The 19,350-nt window shown below is 50.3% G+C and overlaps 1 protein-coding gene across 1 annotated transcript in view; it reads right to left on the bottom strand.

The window, feature by feature from the left end:
- The window catches only part of LRRN2 (leucine rich repeat neuronal 2), a 66,855-nt gene extending 57,828 nt beyond the window's left edge, over nt 1-9,027 (bottom strand). The window contains exon 1 of the mRNA XM_054562995.1: nt 8,738-9,027. The gene's annotated coding sequence lies outside the window, so the exon portion shown is untranslated. The remainder of the gene's footprint in view (nt 1-8,737) is intronic.
- Between the last annotated feature and the right edge of the window lie 10,323 nt (nt 9,028-19,350).

Raw genomic sequence — 19,350 nt, 5'->3', positions numbered from 1 at the left:
TTTCCTCCCATATCTTCACCTTCAACACTGTCCTCTTCCTAGATCCATCCAGAGGAGTTCCCAGATTATTTGTTACAAACTCTAGAAACAGTACCAAGTTCAGAAAACATAAGTTTTTGAACCTTCCTGCCAGCACCTTTCCAGGACCATGGGGACCAACTCTAGCACTTGCAGCTGAGACAGGCTCTGACCTGCCCTCAGGGAGATGGTGGCCTCTCCTTCACCCCCTGTATACTATAACCTCTGTAAGGTGTAAGGTACCCTCAGCCAACGGCCTGAGACCCAGTAGGGCTGGGTAACGAAACTCTTATGAGAAGGATTTTCCTGGATATTAATCATAACCCTTGTGTTTTATGATTTTATGCAAATTACTCACCCCCTCTCAGCCTTATTTTTTTCCTGGGTATAAACCAGCAGCTCACTCTGGTTCCTACCTCTATCATTTGTCCCAAGGGATCCCAGAAGAGAAATGTGATGAGGTAGGAGAGAGCTATTCTTTGGAGGATTGGCCCAGGGGAAATGGAGGGGAAAGGAACGAACATTTACTGAGCTTCTACTTTGTAGCAGGCGTTTTACACAGATTGGCTCCTTTAATGTGGTGCCTGAGGACCAGGGCTCTGGGGTCAGGAAGATTTGGGACCAAATTCTGGCTCTGCCACTTGCCAGCTGTGTGTGGCCTGGGCAAGTTACTTCATCTTTCCCATCTTTTGGTTTCCTCAGCTGCAAAATGGAGGGAAAATCATATCCACTCCACAGAGTTATGTGGATTAAATGAGATAAATGCAGTGAAGCTTTTGGCACATCATAAGCACTCAAAAATGTTAACTCTTATTATTAACAACTCAGTGAAGTGGGTATTATTAACCTTGACTTGTAGGTGAGAAAACTGAAGCTCAGAGAGGTTAAGTAAAATGCCCAGTGGAGTGTGGTTAAGGAACAGGGACCCTGACCCACTCCCAACTGACTCCAGTTCCTCCAGACTGTGAGCTTAGGCCTGCGTCTTAGAGGCTGTGCCCACAGCCTCCGGGTAGAGCTGGTGGGCCCTCCTTTCTCAGGCTGCCAGGGCCCAGGGGAAGGATGAATCTGTTTAGCAGAAAGGGCTGTACATGTGACTCCTGGCTCTTTGCTGGGGGCCGGGTGGAGGCAAGGTGGGGGTCGGGAGGGTAAGGCACTACTGAGGAACCCCATTCCACTCCAGGGCACTCTCTCTACAGGTCAGAAGCAAGCCAAACCCCAAGACCCAAATCCCAGACAGCCTCTCTCCAGGGAAAGAACAGACTCAGCCCTCATGGGCGGATGTTTGCTCATTGCAATAAAATGTTATTTCCAATTCACTGTATATGAAATAAATTGGAATGTTGTAGGCGAGGGGTCCTTAACCCCCGGGGCAGTGGACAGTACCTGTAATGGCCTATTAGGTACCCGGCTGCACAGCAGGAGGTGAACTTGAATGTTATGTACTTGAATCATCCCGAAACCATCCCCCAACCCTCGTCGGTGGAAATATTGTCTTCCATGAAACCAGTCCTTGGTGCAAAAACGGTTGGGGACCGCTGTTGTGGGACTAACCTACCAAACAGGAGCCAGGTCAGTGAGAGGAAGGAAGAACAGAAGCCAGTTGCAGCCTGGGTAGAAAATGGAGCTTATGGGATGGCAGAGAATTGGGCCCTGTGTCAGCGGGCCAAGGGGCCGGCGGACAGCAACCGATTGGGGGAGTGCAGATCTCGGAAACCACTTGAGAGCTGGAGAGGGGACCTTCTCAAAGCAAGGCGTGTCAAAGGACAGAGATCAGTGGGCCCTGCGGAGAACAAGGCATGAATGCGGGACAATGGGTTTTCATCCTCTAGAAAAAGGGCTGCTCTCCTGTCCAGAGAGAATAAAGGGGACACGAGAAACCCGATGGTGGGGACTGCTCCGGAGACAAAAACCGCTCCCCACCAATGCGCTCCCTCCATTTGGCCACCTTTCTCCCATTCCCACCCCCAGGAGCTCCTAGCTCCCTTTTCCAGAAGCCCCTCCGCAGACCCAAACCCTGCCCCGCTTTCCAGGCCCCCCGTCAGCAGCACCCCTTCAAGGCGGCGTTCCCTCTACACGCCCACACAAAGCTCACAGTTCTGATAACATTTATAGTCTAAATCACACAGTTTAGCACTTGGTTTTAAATACTGTCTGGTATTATTCCCTTGTTATTTCTTAGGAGTGTAAGTTTTGCCTCCCCAATGAATCTGTAGATTTCCTCACTAATAGGCTATGACTTGTGTTTCTTTGTCTTCTCCACGACCCCTCCTCACCCCACACCAGGACAGTGCTCAAAAAGTACCTAAGGAGGGTGGTGAGTACTAATTGACTAAATTAGTTTCAATGGCTGGAGAACCTCCTGACTAGCCACCTGGTGAAATGCTGAAACGGCCAAAATCCCAGGGTTTTAAAATTTAAAAGGTCTGATCACGTGACCTCCTGCCCCCGAACCCCGCGAGGTCTCCATCTTACTCCGAGGAAGGACCCAACTCCTCACTTGAGCTGCAGAGCTTTCCCAGACGTGGCCTCCTCGAACCCGCCAGGTGCGGCCCTGCCTCTGAGCCCTTGCACCTACTGTTCCCTTCGCCACCTTGCAGCCACTTCATCTTTACTCTTGTCACCTCCTCAGTGGGGTCTTCCTGGACCACCCTGTATGAAATTACAAACTCTCCTCTTCCAAACATATCCTTTCCTATCCCCCATCCTTGCTTAATTTTTCTCTTCAGCATGTGCCATTTTCTAATTTACTAATAATTTTACTGCCTCCCCCCCCCCCCCCCCCAGACAATCAGGTATAACTCCATGGGGTAGAAATCTCTGGTTGCTCGCTGCTTGCTCACTGATTTCTGTACCAGCAGGCCAGGCACTAATGCTTAAAGAAATACTTGCTAAATGAAGAGATTCCCGTCCCATTCTGTGTCTGACACAGCTGGGGCATGGTTCTGCAGAGACAGACGAGGGACAGGCAAATTCTGTAGCTCCCGCCCAGATGTGGGATTCCACCCTCCCACCCCTGGGCCAACACAGGCCAAGCACCTTCTGAAGTTCAGGGGCCTGGAGCTGAGTGAGCTCCAGCTACCTTCCTCTCATTGGGAGGTCTATCCAGAAGTAGAAGATGAGGGGTTGTGTGTCAAGGTAGAGTCGAGGCCCTCCCCTCCCCCTGCACAGCCTGCCCACCAGCTGCCCCTCTGTGAGTGCCCTGTCTCCTGGCATCACCACATCTGCCCACCCGGGCCAAAGACAGACACTTTCATCCCCTGCCTTTAAATGCTCATTCTGAGGACAGGTTATAGAGGAGCAAAACCGCTCCTGCCTTTCCCATCTCTTCCTTCCTTTTTTTCCCTCCTGAAAGGATCAGGTAAGACAGACCCACTTTGACAGGAGAAACCAAGCTGGTGGTCTAACAATTGCTGCCCCTTCTTCCAGACGCTTTTTCCTGAAGGATCTGCCTCGTGAATTTGTAAATATGAACGACCGTACTTGGTTTTCTGAAGATACGAGGCTGCCTTGTTAGAGACACCCCCTCTAACAGCACCATTCCCGAACCTTCCCGGCCCCATTTGCTGAATCAGGGTCTGCATCCATCCTCACATCCCTCAGAAGTCCGCCCTGCACTGGTTCCGCTATGGTGGCCATAGCGACTGGCTCTCAGTGTCTAGCTTCTCTGGGAGCCTCTGGCTCTGAGAGGCCCCTGAGGCACTTAGCTGAGGCAGAAGCAAACAATGTGGGCTCTCGAGGAGCTGTGACCTGGGGGAGCAGGAGGAAGAGGGGACACCCTTTCGGAAGGTCCCAAAAGGGGGCAGGCGGCCCCTGGCTTGGACAGGACTTTGGGAGCCTCTTAAGGTAGGGAGGGAGGAGAACGGGCTGCATGGCCCCAGAGCACCCTGCAGGCCCAAGGACCGCTGCTTTCTGAGGGCGGTTACCGAGTGGGAACACTTGGGTCAGAAAGAAAGTTAAATCCTCTGTTGTTGTTGGTTTTTTTCCTAGTAATATGTCTTTGAGCAAGTTACTGAACCTCTCTGCATCTCAGTTCCCTTGAGTTTAAATTAGAGATGATAAGAGCACCTACCTAACAGGGGCATTTTTAAGGATTTAATGGTATAATGCAGGTAAAGCTCTGGGCACAGGGTCTGCCACACAGTAAATGCTCAATAAATGCTAGCTGCTATAATTAGTGCCATTACAATGTGAGAGCTGGAGGGTGAGAAATGATTATGGCCCTAGGAACCCTCTGCCTGCTCTTCATCTTGGAACTCACTTCGGGTCCATCAAACACTGAGCAGCAGGGAAGGTGTAGGTGGAAGAAATGTACAGAGAGAAACTAAATTCTAAACCAAACCTGGTTCAACTCACCTCTGAATAGGCAGCTTCCTCAGCCCAAGGCGTCCACTGGGTCCCCAGGAAGTGCAAAAAGCCAGAGGACAAGGGCTGTGGCTGTTCTGGGTTTGGAGGAGAGACTGCTTGATGTCTTAGAGCGTTTTGGAAGCCGTGGTCATGAGACCAGTCCCAGCAGGGATACGTCAGGTCCCCTGCCCAAAGGACAACTGTTTTAGGCTGAGGTTCTGGGTGACCTGTCAGCCCCGCTGGAAACTCAGCCCCAAGCACCGGAACAGAGGCTGAGATGGGACAGGCCCAAGGTGTTCCTGAAGTCTACAGAAGGCACCACATACACAACGCAGCACCTTTTCATACGCAATCCCTGCGCCCCAGACACCCTTGGCACCAGTGTCCCAGGGCCCGCCATCTGTGCCGGGATGACTCCTTTTCAAGCCTTGCCCCAAATATTATGCGCTTTGAGAACCATTCCATAAAATGCAGATGGAGACAGTCACCTCTTTATCTGCTCATCCCTGTATTATAGCACTCGTTTCATTATTGTAAGACTGACTCTCCCACTGAATAATAACAATAATAATATACTTACATAGCACTTACAATGCAGGGCACTGTTCTAAGCTCGTTACATGTATTAACTCACTTAATCCTTAAAACAGCTCTATGAAGTAGGAAACTGAGTCACAGAGAGCTAGATGACTTGCCCAATGTCACTCAGCTATAAGTGGCGAAGCCTGGATCCTAACCGCAGGTGTGCAGTTCCAGAACCTATGCCCTTACTGTGAATTCCTGGAAGGCAGGGGCCACATCTGATTTGTCTCTTTATCTCTAGCCTCTAGCACAGGTCTGAGCACACAGTAGGTGCTTAGAAAAGATAGGCTCATTAAGTAAACAAATGCCTAAGTAAGACTGATCTGGTGACTATTCTACCCTCTGAACGACGGGACTGAGAGATCAAGGCCCTCAAGGAAGTATAGGGTATAGGTGTCCTTCTTACCCTCTCTTAGCAACCCCACCACATGCTGCTGTCTGTCCTGTCTGGTTATGTCTTTTCTTGCATGCTTCTTGCCTGATGTTTTTTGTTTCTCAGTTTATTTTCTGTCTTTGTCCCCCTCCCCTCTTGTTCCCGATCGCTCTCCCCCTTTCCTGCCCCCTCCATTCTCCAGCCACTGCCCTTGCCCTTGCCCTTCCCTGTAGTTACTGTCAGCTTCACTGCCTCCCTCCTCCATTCTTTGTCTTAGAATGTTTATAGAGTTCAGGCTTGCCCAAGGAGGCACTAACTCATTAAACTGGCCATCGACCCAGCTCCTACCTCCTGACCCTCAATGAAAACAGCAATTTCCCATCATCTCTACCTGGAGGCAGGGTGGCGTGGAGCATGGGTTGCCTGCCTACAGCTTGTCGCACATCTGAGCAGCATCAGAAAGATCAATACCCTCCCTGCCTTCTCTATCAGGGTCCCATCTCCTCCAGGAAGACTTCCCTGATCGCTTGTGAAAGCTTATTCATGCAAGAGTTCAGCAAATCCTTATATATCCTCATATTCTAACTGAGGAGACAAGGCATGCTCCTGAAAAATTCGATTAAAATGTAATCTCAGATAACTGCACAACTTACCAGATGTCACAGACATCACAGGGGCAAGATGAGCAGCAGACAATCAGTGATTTCAAAAATGTAGAGCTATGTGTGTGACCTGGGGCAAGTGGTTGATCTTCTCTGGCCCTCAATTTCCTCAGCTATAAAGCATGGGATGATAATCCAGGCCTTAGAAGGTTGTTAGAAAGATCAAATGAGATAATTTTTGTAAAGCTCTGGACAGGCTGGTGCTTAGTATGTACTCAATAATAAATCTGTGTCTTTCTCCCTCGTCTGTCTACAACACTGGACTCCTACTCCGCCCTCCCAGATAAATGGTGAGATAGGAACCGGTCCATCCTTTCGGGTCAGAAGTGTCTTAAGGACAGGATGGCCCTGGGTCTGTAAGCTTTGTGGTACTTGGTGTTTGGTAGGGAGGTGGGCCTGTCACGTTAGAGGCTGCTCAGCATGATGATGGTAATTCACTAGGGCTGTTCACGCTCCCATCCCTCCGGCCAAGCAGTGGTCTTTGAAAGAGCCTGGTGGGCACAGACTAATCAACTGGAAAGTCCAGAGACAAGTTTACTTTTGCCCTGAGACATAGAGGTTTAATTGCTGTATCGTCAGCTCCTAAAATGGTGTTGGGCACATAGTAGGTGCTCAATAAGTTGCTGAATAAAGGAATTTTGTTGAAAAAGCAATGGATTTTCTTTTTCCTTTCAAATGAAAACAAGGGGTGGGGGTAGCAGGGGCAAATGGCAGGGCACAGGAGACAGGCCAGGGAAATGCAGCTGCCAGGCCCACCAGCCTGGCCCCTCCTCTGCAAAGGGCATTCAGCAAAGCCAACAGTGCATGTGTTCCCACCGTCAGGGTGTCTGGAGCAGAGCACATGCCTGGCTTCTGGTTAAAGCTGCAGTTTGCAGAAGAGAAGCGGGGCAAAGTGGCCACAGAGACCTGGGAGGGACGGAAGGAGGGAGGGAGAACATCTTAGGGAGAAGGAGGAGGGTGAAAGAGAGGGAAAGCGCTGAGAGGAGAAAGGGAGAGGAAGAAACGCTGGAGAAAAGGGAGTGAAGAGCAAAGGAGAAAGGAGGAGGGAGGATGGAGGCAGGCACAGGAGGCAATTGAGGTGTGGGGAGAAATTGCAGTGAGTTACAGAGGAAACTTGTCTCAGTCTGAGTGGAATTTGTCTTAGCAGACCTCTGAGTTCCCATTGCCATTTGGTGTCTCCTTTGGGTTAGGCCGTGCTGGGGAAAGGTGTGGATAGCGGGGTGCTTCTAGACACCAGGTATCTGCCAGACCCCAGGCAAAGCTCAGTCCCTGGGGCACTGTGGCCTCTAGTTCCATGCTTTCCAGAGGGGCTCCCTAGGCAGAAAGGAGACTCAGTATGAGCCAGCTCAGGGGGAGGCAAAGGGCCTAGAAGGCTCAGACCCCTCGCTGTGCCCTTCTCTTTCCATCTTCTCCTCACAGGAGCACCTGGTCAGCCAGGAAAGTGGGTCAGGCCACCCACATGTGACTTTTTTCTGATAACCACAGGGCCCACAAGCAAGGGGGCATCAGTACCTTGTGCACAGCTTTGCCAGCCCATGCCCAGTGCTCCTTGCTAGAGGGACCTTTAAGGAGCAGTGGGCAGTGGGCAGTGGAAGGGGATCCTGGCCGCCTAGTGCAGGAGGAGGACACGGGGCCAGAGCCTATCCCAGGCTGGCGGGGAAGGGGGAGCCTGCCTTGTGCCTGTGCATGAAAAGACCCAGATCTTCCAACAACAGTGAACAAGCTGGCAGGGGGCCACCTCTACGCTCCATACCTGGGGAGGCAGTTCTCTCTACCACCCACCACCTGGGATCTTCAAGCACAGGGTCTGTGCAGTCCATCTCTGCCACTGAGCGCTGTGCCCAGCCCACCCCCTCCCGACCCAACCCTGCCATTTGAAGCTGCGTTGGCTCCAACAGATGGGAGCTGCGGCAGCCTGAGGAACAGAGCACAAAGCCCAGCTGACATTTTCTTTCCTTTCGTTTGATGGGGGAAAAAAAAGAGGGGGGAGCACAGCAACACCCCCAAGGGGCCTGGCCTCTTGCACCTTCAGCTTCTCAGCTCAGCCCCCCTCACGGGCAGCTCCTCGCGGTCTGAGCAGCCAGAGCCTGCGCCGCCCTTGGCTGCAGGACAGACGGACCACCTGTGGCTGGCCAACCCCTCCTGTCTCCTGGGTACTGAGGTGGGCGCAGAGTTGTCGTCCCGATGCCGCTTCCACTCCCAGGGCCCCCAGGCTGAGCCCATCCCCCAACCCAAATGTCCCATCCCAGGCTGCGGACAGACCCTTGCCGGCCCGGGAGGAGCCTGGCTCACGGTTCCAGATACTTCGCACGGACACCAAGGCCACCTTGTCCCTCCTCACGGACACCAGAGCGCCAAGGCAGGGGAAGTCCCCGCGGTTCTGGAGCGCTGTCACCCCGCTGTCCGCCCCTGTCACGCCCTCCCTAACCTCTCTGCCACCTCTCGGCTCTCCGACATCTCAGGGCCCCGCTCTCCCCAGCAACAGTTTGGGGCGCGCCGGGCCCCTCAGGGTGGGTTACGGCCCAGACGCCACCTAGCCCTCCGCCTCGGGTCCAGCTCGCGCAGTTGGCCCCCTTCTTTACATTCCCCAGCCCTCCCTTCCTAGGCGCTCGCGGCTGCCTCCCTTCCCGAGTCGCCAGCTCCCCTGCAGGCAGCCAGCGGCGCCTGCAGCCATCCCTCCCCCAGCTCCCGCCAGGTCCCCGCGGCCACGCCAGCGGCCCCCGCGCCGCCCGGGATCAGCCCTGAGCCGCACACTCACCCTGCGGCCGCCGTCCGGGTCCCCGGGCCGCCGCGCCGCTCGGCTGCAGCCCGGGCTGGGCTGGGGAGCCTGATCGGTGCTCTTCTTCCGTGTGCCGCCCGCCCAGGCCGGGGAGGCTTGAGGGCGCCTTCCCGCCAAGGAGTTGTCCTGGGAGTGGTGTCGGGGCAGAGTCGGAGAGAGCGATCGCCGAACGGCGACCCGCTCCGCGCCCCCGCGCCCCGCGCCTAGCGCCAGGGACTCCGCGCGGCCCTTCGAGCGTCGCTGGAGGCTGCGGGCTTGAGTCGGGGGTTCTCACCGCGCGCCGCGCGGCCAAGTACACCCGGCAGGCCCCCGCGGCGCCCCGCGCCCCTCCTCCCGGCTGCTCGCTCGCCCTCCTCACTAGCTTTTCTGCTGTTCTCCCAACCTCCCCAGCCCACTCCGGTCGCCGCCTCCCCGTCTGCACGCCACGCCACCCCCTTTCAGTCCCGCTGCCATTTTAACTCCTGAGTGGCCAGGCGCACCTTCTCCCTAAACACACATTCACGCCTCCGGAGGAGGAGTTGGGTGGGGCCAGATGCTAAAGCTTGAGTGTCTGGGGCCAGTGATGTTCTCGTGCCTTTAGATGCAAGGCTTGGCTGAAAGAGGGGGCACGGGCCTGGGTCTCAGAGGAGAATCTGATATTGCCTCTTTGCCTCGTGCAAAGGCCAATAGGGTCTTAAAAGGGGACTAAGAAATTCAGAGGGTGGGTTAGAATTTGTTCAGTGGACACAGGCACCTCTTAAAGAATGGAATCGAATACCCCCGAGCTCTTGCGCTTTTCTAGCATTGCCCCCTGAGCAGGTTCTGAGAGCTTGGAGCGTCCTACCCTGGCCCTTAGAAAAGAATGTCATCTACTTAGTGTTAGGCAGGAACTGGCTAACCCACTTAGGTGCTTGGCTTTGGGGAGTGCCCACCTTGCAGACTGGGTATTATGAACACTGGGAAGGAGAGTGAGAGCTGAACCATGATGAAGGTGGGTTCTGAGCTGCTTCCTGGTGGTTTAGAAAGGCTGGGTCCCCAGAGATTCCATTGCTGGAAATATATCCTAAAAATCCAGAAACACTGATTCAGAAGAATTTATGCACCCCTATGTTCATAGCAGCGCTGTTTACAATAGCACAATGTTGGAAACCGCCTAAGTGCCCATCATTAGATGAATGGATTAAAAAACTGTGGGGGGTTTTTTACACAACAGAATTTCATTTACACAATGGAATACTATGCAGCAGAAAGAAAGAAGAACTCCTACCTTTTGCGACAACATGAAGACTTATGCTAAGAGAAATAAGCTGGTTGGTGAAAGACAAATAACATATGATCTCACTTATAAGAGGAATCTAATGAACAAAATAAACTAACGAGCAAAGCAGAACCAGAGACATGGAAACATGGAACAGACAGCTGCCAGAGGAAAGTGGGAGGGAATGGTGGAAAGAAGGGGAGGGGTCAGTGAAAGAACACGTGTGAATGACCCGTGGACATGGACAATGGTGTGGGGCCTGACTGTGGGGGGCTGCTGAGCAGAGGAGGGCAAAGAAAGGGGGGGAAATTGGGACAGCTGTTAACAGAATAAACATGAATTTAAAAACTCAAAAAAAATTTTAAAATTAGAAAGAAGAAAGGCTGGGTCCCTGCCACTAGTCTGGGCTTAGGAGAGCGGGTCTCTTGCTGGAGCAAAGACCGAAGGCCCTTGCCTTAGAGGGCCTTCTGCCGGGACAACTTAGAAAAGACAGAACAAGCTCCGCCCCAAGACGGGTCACACCCGCTGATGGGTCTTGACCAGAGGCTGCAGAATCAACAATAGGAAAGTAGGTGGGGCAGAGTCCAAGGCACAGGGAGTCCTTTGAAGAGGGCATCCTGGATGTCTCCCTTCGTCCAGAGCTGGAGCTCAGTCCTGTGAGGTGAGCTTTGGACAGAACAAGGACAGAGCTTTCTAGCTCTGTCTTTTCCAAGGGCACAGCCAGTGGTAACTCCAGGCCTGGAGGCTTTCATAAAATTGCCTTGAAGATCTGCGTGTTCTGTATGCACAGAGGGGGTTCTCCTTGTCACATATTCAATAAGCATGCCTCATACGTCCATTGTACCTCCGAAACCACCCCCATGTCACCACCCTCCACCCCTGCTGTGGGGTATAAAGCCATCATGACCTAGGACTATTCACGGAAGGTTTTATGGAGGAGTTGAAATCCAAGCTGCGTCCAGATGGAGGGATAGGATTTGAACTGGCAGAGAAAACATGGACCAGCAAAGGCAGGAAAGCGGAGACCAGCAGAGTAGAATGGGCTGTCTGGGGGTACGGCAGGGAGGGAACTTACAGAGCTACTATTGGATGCTGTGCCTGTTCACATCTCTCATTTTATCCTCTGAGTTGACTCTTACCCCACTGAACAGACAAAAGGATGGAGGTTCAAAGAGTTTAAAACCTACAGTCAGAATCTGAACTCTCTTTGAACTCATGGTGTCCTTGATATTATACAACACTGGATATGCAGAGTGGAGCAGCTGATGGGAAGTCTGAATTGCCAGGCGGAGCCGTTTAGCTCGCCTGTGCACACGTGATCTGGGATGAAAGAGGCAGGAAAATGGGAGGCTAGTGAGGAGGCTGTTGTGAAAAGGAAGGAGAGGGGAGCTGTGAGAATAGACAGCCGTGGGCCTTTGTAAGGGACACCTGGCAGGACTCTGACACTGACTAAATGAGTGGAGGGCTCCCAAACTTGACTGCATGCTTCTGTGTGAGTGTTCGGGTCCCTTGTCAGTTTGGTGGAGCCACCTCAGCATCCTGAGGGCCAGCATCCTGAGTGCCTGTATACAGACTGACCGTGAGAAGGAGGAAATGTTGCCGGTCCTTTACCAGGTCAAGAGCCTGAACTCTCTCTACTCCAGTGCCCCTGCATCCCAGCATCTACGCATGGCCTAGTGTGTATCTTAGTGTATCTTAGCTCTCAGACTGTGAGCTTCCCGAGGGCTAAGACTGTCCCACACAGCATTCAGTCAAGACTAGTGCCCTATAGTAGGTGCTCAGTACCTGATTATTGAGGAATAAATGGGATGAAAGCAAGTAATATTTGCCAAGTGGCTGGTTCCTATGTGACAGACCTTGTAGGAATTGCATTACCCATGGGGATAGAAAGGAGAAAGCTTCCTTTGAGCTGACTCCAACTCTCTTACAACCCAATGGGATTGAGGAAAGAGTATAGATTTGAGAGCCAGAGGTTTGAAGCTCTGTTTACCCTACCTCTGTGTTGCTTCAAGAAAAGTGCTTAACTTCTCTGAGTTCCAGTTCTTTCCTGTGTAAAAATATTAATTCAAGTAATAGCAGTTAATACTTGTTGAACATCTACTACATGTAAGGCATGATGCTAATCACATTTAAGCAAGGGCTCATTAACAATTTCTCCAGCTTGTCCTGATTGGTGTGGCTCAGTGGATTGAGCGCCAGCCTGCGAACCAGAAGGTTGCTAATTTGATTCCCAGTCAGGGGACATGCCTGTGTTGCCTGCTGGGTCCTCAGCTGGGGGCATGCGAGAGGCAACCGATTGATGTATCTTACATATTGATGTTTCTCTCCCTCTCTTTCTCCTTGCCTTCCTCTTTCTCTAAAATAAATAAATAAATAAATAAAATCTTTAAAAAATTCACCAACTGTAGGACTCTGATAGGAGGAAATAAAACAGTTTAACATTTACATAACTGGTACCTAATAGAGCTGAGTGCAGTCTAAACACTTCTTTAAGCTGAGGGTAGCAATCAGGGTATTAATTTATACTCATAGGATGGTTGTGAGATGTGACAGGGTTACAAGTGTCTGGCAGTGAGCACAGTGTCTGGCACATTGCATATCTCAGTAAATAATAGTCTTCTCCCTTAAATCGTGGCTGTCATTCTGAGCCACATACTTTCCTGGCAGGAGATGGGGACTCAGTTCAGCCCTTTGGAAGCTCTTAGGTAACTACTCAGAGGATTGAATGACCCTGTTACTGACCTTTCTCCCTCCAAGTTCGTTCTCTAAGGTTAGCCATGCATAACTGCCTGACAGGAAGCAAGGAGGGATTCAGTAACAGCAAAGAGTCTCTGGAGAAGGATGCTGGGATTACACACTCCTACAAATGATCCTCAGCTCAGTTCCACTTGGTTCTTTAATGTAGTATCAGACACTGGACTAGTAGGCGTGCTGTTTGTGCAGTGGGGGCCGTGAGGGAGGAGGGCTTGTGGAGCTTGGCAGATGAGCCGAGGCAGGGAAGGGAGGCTGGGGATGTGGTACCACCTCCTTCAGCAGACCCTGTACTGCTGGATGTAGCCTCTGCCTGGCCCCCACCTCAGGAGGCTTTGGATGAGGCCTTTGGAGTCACTGTGGACTTTTGTCCCCCCACTGACCCAGCTAAATAGAGAGCACCATCCTAGAGCAGTGGTCCTTAAGCTTCAGCATCCCTAGAGTCAGCGTACACATGCAGATGCATCATTCCTACTCCAGAATCGGATCCCGCAGTTCTTGAAATCTGCATTTTGGCAAACTCTCCAGGTGACTCTGATTCAGGTGCCTGGAAGAATCCTGCTTTGAACACACTGGCCTGTGATGCCCTCTGCTCTCTGACTTCTCCCTGCCTGGGCTCAGTGACAGCAGAGCCTTGTACTCTCACTATTGGGGACAACAGAGAAAGAACACAGGTTCCCTGCCAGAGGCAGATTCATTGTGAAGCTGATGAAGCTTAAACTTTAGGGTTGCTCACTTTGGGGATCAGAGGAGGGTTGGCTATGTGATCTGGGAGTCATAGAGTGTTCTGTATGGGAAGGGGAGGCCAGTTTACAAACAGGAAGCATTTTATGTAAGCATTTCTGGTAAACTGGATGAAGAGATGTCACAAGAAAGGGATGTGAATTTCCAAGGCTGGCATAAATTGTGATTTTTCCTGTTTTAAAGAAACATTACCATTGGACCTAATTTTGTATTCGCTCTTTTCCTTCAGAGAGCCCCACAAAACCTGGATCTGCCCTTGACCTCTGACCTCGGGCGGCTCCCAGGATCCGTAGACACCCTTGGATCACAGGGAAACGAGAAAGGCAGGAGGACATTGCAGGTGGCAGAGCCGTGTGGAACGGCAGGGAGTCCTCACATTCCTGAAAAAGGCACTGCAGGTAAAACCGATGTAGGTTGAATCTGTTTTTGCCCAGAAACAATATGATAATGGAAATTATGTTCCTCATCAAGATCCTGGTGCCCAGATTTTTATGGGAATAAGTCTAAACACCATATTTATTCAACCGTAAATGGTACACCTGTACTCTGTTTGTTAAATCAAATTTGAGTGTATAAAACAGCTAAATTGGGCAATATGGTAACCACATCCCATTCTGTTTAATTTAATGTATTTAATAGATTACTGGGAGAAATGCTATTTTGGGGAGTGGGTGGAGATGTCTGCTTCCTTCCATACAAAAGCCTGTCTAGTCAAGAAGGAGACTCTCAGAGGCCTGAGCTGGAGGACCAGGGCTTTGTGTCCCACAGCACATTGGGAAACAGATGAGCCAGGCAGCATCACGTGTGGGTGCAAGTGGCCGAGTCCGAAGTGCTTGTCTCTGAACTCTGGGGCTGTCTACGCACCAGGAATCGAGCCCCTGGAGAGGGCTTGGAGGGCCTGGGGGCCAGATGAGGCTCATCTGGGGTGGCTTTCTGGGGGAGGAGAGTTTTGAGAAGATTCTTGAAGGCAGGGGAGGCAAATGGTTTGGCTTCCCATGTGGTCAGTCCCAGGGACCCTCAAGGACCTTTCCATTTGACTTTTGACCTACCTCACTGTAACCCACAGTCTGTCAAGAAGCCTTTGTCCCTAAGTGCTCATCACTCACCTTACATCTACTTCAGTGTTTTTCATACTGCAGGTGGAGACTCATGAGTGGGTTATAACAAGAACTTTCAGAAATGAAATAGAATAAGATAGAATGTATTTCATTCGTATTTTTGTTCCAATTTCAGGTAAACATATGATGTACTGAGCTGTGGTGTTCAATGTATTTCTTACCACAGGTCTCTAATCGAAACTTAGCTATTTATTCCCAAAGCCTACAAATAAGAGATACAAGCGCTATCTCATATATGAAAAATAAAGTATTTAACCAAATCCAGCCTTTCTACTTGGCATGACTTCTGTTGATTGTCTTCTTTTCCAATCAGAGTCTATTCATTTCTGAACATTTCATTTCAGAAATAGTTCGCAGGCAAAGAAAAGGGTTCCCAGTACCCTAATCCCACCCTTTTCTCTTTGCACTGTACCTGACCCCTATATTTTTCCTCTCTCTCTCTCTCTCTTTTTTTTTTTTTAAACAAAGGAGGAGGTCTTTATGGCCTTACTTCCCATATTTGAGTTTATTCCAGCCTGGATCTTAGAGCTCCCAGAGCTCTGCAAAAATCACTCCTAACGTCTCTCCCAGCCACCACCTGGGTCGATTTTTGCTTTCTAAACCTGATCGAAAGAGCCACCCGGGAGGCTGACTAAAATGCATTTTCCTGGATCGCACCCAGGAGGTCTGAAGTGGGGCTCCAGCACTGCATTTCTGGCCAGAATCCCTTGGGATTCTGAGGACCCCACCTGGAGGACCATTTATAAACCACGGAGAAAATTTAGCTGCTTCCGGGAGGCTTTCCTGGCTCACTCCGGATTCTGAGTGCTCCACTCTTTCCCTTCCGCAGGAATAGCCTGGGTTCAGGCCACTTTATATTTACTTGCCATCATTTGCACTTTGCTTAAAGTTCCTTTGTCTGGGTGTCTTGCCTTCCTACTTAAATTACAAAGTCCACCAAGGAACTGTGTGAATTTATTGCTATTGCCCCAGAGTGCCGGGCAGAGAACTTTGCTCATGGCAGGCTTCCCATAAGCTCCCTGTGCATAGGACAGAAACCTCCCATATACCCTGCTGCCTCTCCTGGCTTCTATGCCATGGTTGGGAGTCCCATCCAGGAATGCTAAAGGCAGGGGTAAGTGTCTGAGTTTTTCCCTGGATCGAACAATATTATTGATTGGGTGATTTTGGCTCTGTCTTACTTTGTCCTTCCATCTAACCTCCATAGGTTTAGAGAGATGTGAACTGGTAAACACTGATGAGTTCAGATGACCCTCTGGGATTGCAGCTTTATCAAGGGCTCTCATACTCGTCCCGTTCAGGAATACATCCAACAGCAAAGGCAGAGGGCTGAGCAGCAAGGCTGGAATTGGAATGAGGCAAGCTAGCCTATAGCAGCCTGAAGCAAGCATTCTGAGCCCTGAATCCTGACACTTAGGCCTTGAAGTAGACAGAGGGAGAAAGAAGAGGCCTGCTTTGTGCCTTCTCCTGCCCTGAGGAGCTGCCCCGCGTGATGGGCAGTTGGGGTAAAATTGACACTAAGCCCTGATTTTGTGCTGGGAGCCTTCCGTGTGTTGTCTTACTCAGTCCTTCTGAGGTTCACAGTGGCTAGTCTCCCAGCCAGAAAGGGCCCCAAACGGGCTCCATACCATGTCCTCTTGTCAAAGTCCACTTTCCTCCCTCCTTTTTTTCTCTCCAAATTCCCCTGGCTCTCATGGGGACTCCACAATCCCTGACAGCCAGTTGTCAAAGGGGTTCAACTCTTCCCTGTGAGAAGGCTCACCCTTATGTTTTATCCTTACTGCTCCTTCTGCTATGAATCATATTTCTTCCTATTTTAATCTCAGGAGAGATGAAGAACAGCCTGTCACTGGTCACCAGCCTTTGTATGTGGCCCCAAGACCTTTTGGTTCATGAAGTCTTTGCTGTCTTCTTTTCTTCAGGAGCTATAAACCCATCTCCTTTTCCGGGGGTGGGGGTGGGGGAGGTGGTTGTAGAAAAGAAAAATTATAAAGGAAGAAGGAGAAAGGTACGGGAAGAAGAGAGCTAAAGAAATAAATGAATGCCGTCTCTCCCTGCACTGAGGGAGGCTGACCTAACTAAAGACAGGCCATGAGGGACGAGCCCCCAAATGCTGGGCTCTTTGCAGGCCAGGACCCTGGGCAGAGAGTCCAGGAGCTTGGGCCACCCTGTGTGCTTCTGCATAAATGGCCAATAGCCCAAACCCCTTCACAGACCCCAGAGCCTTGCGTTGCAAGGGATGGTGGGTGAAATGGCTTCTGGAAGGGCCTCTTCCAGTGGGGCTCGCCTGGATGGCTCAGCCACAGACAAGTGGGATTTTCAGACCCCAGATGGGAGAATGAAAGGCTGAGGACAGGGGTCAGACACTCAGGCCCTTTCTTCCCTGCAATTCAGAGACGATCTCCCCGTACACCGAGTCGGGTGGCTGGAGCAGATGACTAATGCATGCCATTTTCAAGATGCTCTCTCTGCGCAGGAAAGTACATTCAGATCCAGGTTTTAATTGTGTGTGGTTTTAGCTGAGATGGCGTTAATTTATTTCCTTTGCTACTTCAGCGGTTCTTCCTCTTTCATCACGGTGAAATTATCTGGAATGTATCTTTTTTTCTTAAGGACAAAGAGAAGAAGCTGATCTTGCTCCTTTTCCACTGATTTAGGTTTAGAACATTCTAGGGGCTGCCAGATGCTGTTCAGTGGGTGCTTCTGGATAGAGACCCTAAGGTCTCCCACTCCCTAGCCCTCCCGCTAACTACCAGCTTTGCCCAAGGGAATGCTGGGTGACACAGAACCCTTACTATCCAGCCAGGCCCTCTGGCAAATCCACCAGCAGAGGGGAATTTCCAGCCAGGGCTGGCTCCAGTCAGTTTCCAAAATGAGAGGTGCTTTCTTCCTTCTACAACCTTCAAAGAAGAGGGGAAGAAAGTTCTTTTTGGAGGAAGGGATAAGGTTAATCAAAGAAAGATGGGTTAAAAGACATCTATGGCCCCCGAAGCTCATGCTTTCTGACTTTGGTTGGAAAAGGGTCTATCATTTAAGGAAGTGGATAGGGCCAGGGTGAATATGCTAACTCCCTTATACAATGTTTTTAATTTTTTCTTTTCACTCGATCTCTTTGTGATATGCATAAAAATAGCACACACACCTTCCGAGATTCTGCTGCATCTTTCCCTAGAACGTAGCCCTCCTTGAAAACTATTGTTTTTCTATGTATCTGTACTAGCTAAGATCATTTTATCAAGCTTGCCTTATCAAGCCTGTAGTTTTTATTATAAAAAGAAAATAATTTTTATTTTCCAAATATAGAATTAGAGTATCATCTTGACTTTGCTTTTCCAATCTCTATGTAAGTCCCAAATTGGAGATTAAGCTCCTCCATCCGTCCCCATTGGAGAATCAGTGAATCACCGACTGAATATCCAGAAGGGAAATCAGAAAAGCATTAGCCATGCCATACTGGGACTGTTTAAATACCCTTTTCGCTCTTGTCCAAGTTGCTCTCCCCATCCCCTGAAATCAGTGTCTTCCTTGGTCATCCTGGCACATAGCAGGAAATTCAATAAGTGTATGTTGCATGAATCTTACAGTATTAAAAAATTACCAAATGCTTGGCACTATGTTGGTGCCTGGCGCTGGACAAGGTGCTCAGTATTAGCTGTTGTTCTTAAGGTCCCGACACCCTCCCTCCTCCACACATCTTGTTGTCTGCGCTCTGTTCAGAAACTCTGCTGGTAGAGATGCCAGTTTTCTTAAGGGACCCAGGATGGCCCTCAACATCCTCTTGTTCTGTGCAGCTTATGTTTGGCCTCCATATGCTGAGCACCTGTTCAGATACTGGTTTCTTTTGGTCAAGTCGAAAGCCTAGCGCAGTGCCGTGCCCATAGTAGGGCCATTCGTTGATGAGGGAGTGAATGGTCTTATGCTCTCTACGTGCCAGCCCATCCAGTCAGGTGAAGCAAAGCCAGAAGAAACCGTGGCAGGACCACACGGCTGCTTAGTGAACAATGAAGCCTCTCACTGTGCTCTTATGAACAGGGCTCTGATCGACCAGCACACCCTCATGGCTTGAGAAGCATCCTGGGTAGCTCATCTTTCTAGTGTGTTTAGGGGTTTATTGGGGGCCAGTATCACTCTGTTTCTGAGTTTTCCCTGGGTTTCTTTGAATACTTTTGGAGTTCGGATAGCTCCTTCTTCCAACTGCTTTTGGTCACTTCCTGGCTATGTCAGCTGCAGCCTCAGTCTCTGTGGTGTGATAAGTATCAGTTCCTTTCCCAGACGGGCCCCAGCCTAGAATTAGCAGGCACCTCTGGCCATGGGATGGGGGCGCTGCGATTCCCAGACATGCCCATTTGCCTCAACCTGCCGTTTCTTAAAAACAAAACATACTTCTTATAGTATGATCCTACGATTGCCATATGTCCCAAAGAAATGAAAACTTACATCCACATAAATTCCTGTACATGAATCTTCACAGCAGTTTTATTTGTAATAGTCCCAGACTGGAAACAACCCAAATATCACTCAGTGGATGAACGGTTAGACACACTGTGGTCCATCCATGCCACAGGATACAACGCAACAACAAAAAGGAATAAACTATCGCTACACAACAACTCAAGGCCTTGTGTTGAGTGAGGAAAAAAAAAGTCAATTTGAAAAGGTTAGATACTGCATAATTCCATTTATATGACATTCTCAAAATGATGAAACCATACAGATGGAGAACAGATTAGCGGTTGCCAGCT

This window comes from Pteronotus mesoamericanus, unplaced genomic scaffold (assembly GCF_021234165.1).
Source record: "Pteronotus mesoamericanus isolate MK-2021 breed Mesoamerican mustached bat unplaced genomic scaffold, CSHL_Meso_final scaffold_705, whole genome shotgun sequence".
NCBI classification, from domain to species: domain Eukaryota; kingdom Metazoa; phylum Chordata; class Mammalia; order Chiroptera; family Mormoopidae; genus Pteronotus; species Pteronotus mesoamericanus.
The sequence above is the reverse complement of the archived record's forward strand: the minus strand, read 5'-3'. Positions and strand labels throughout refer to the sequence as shown.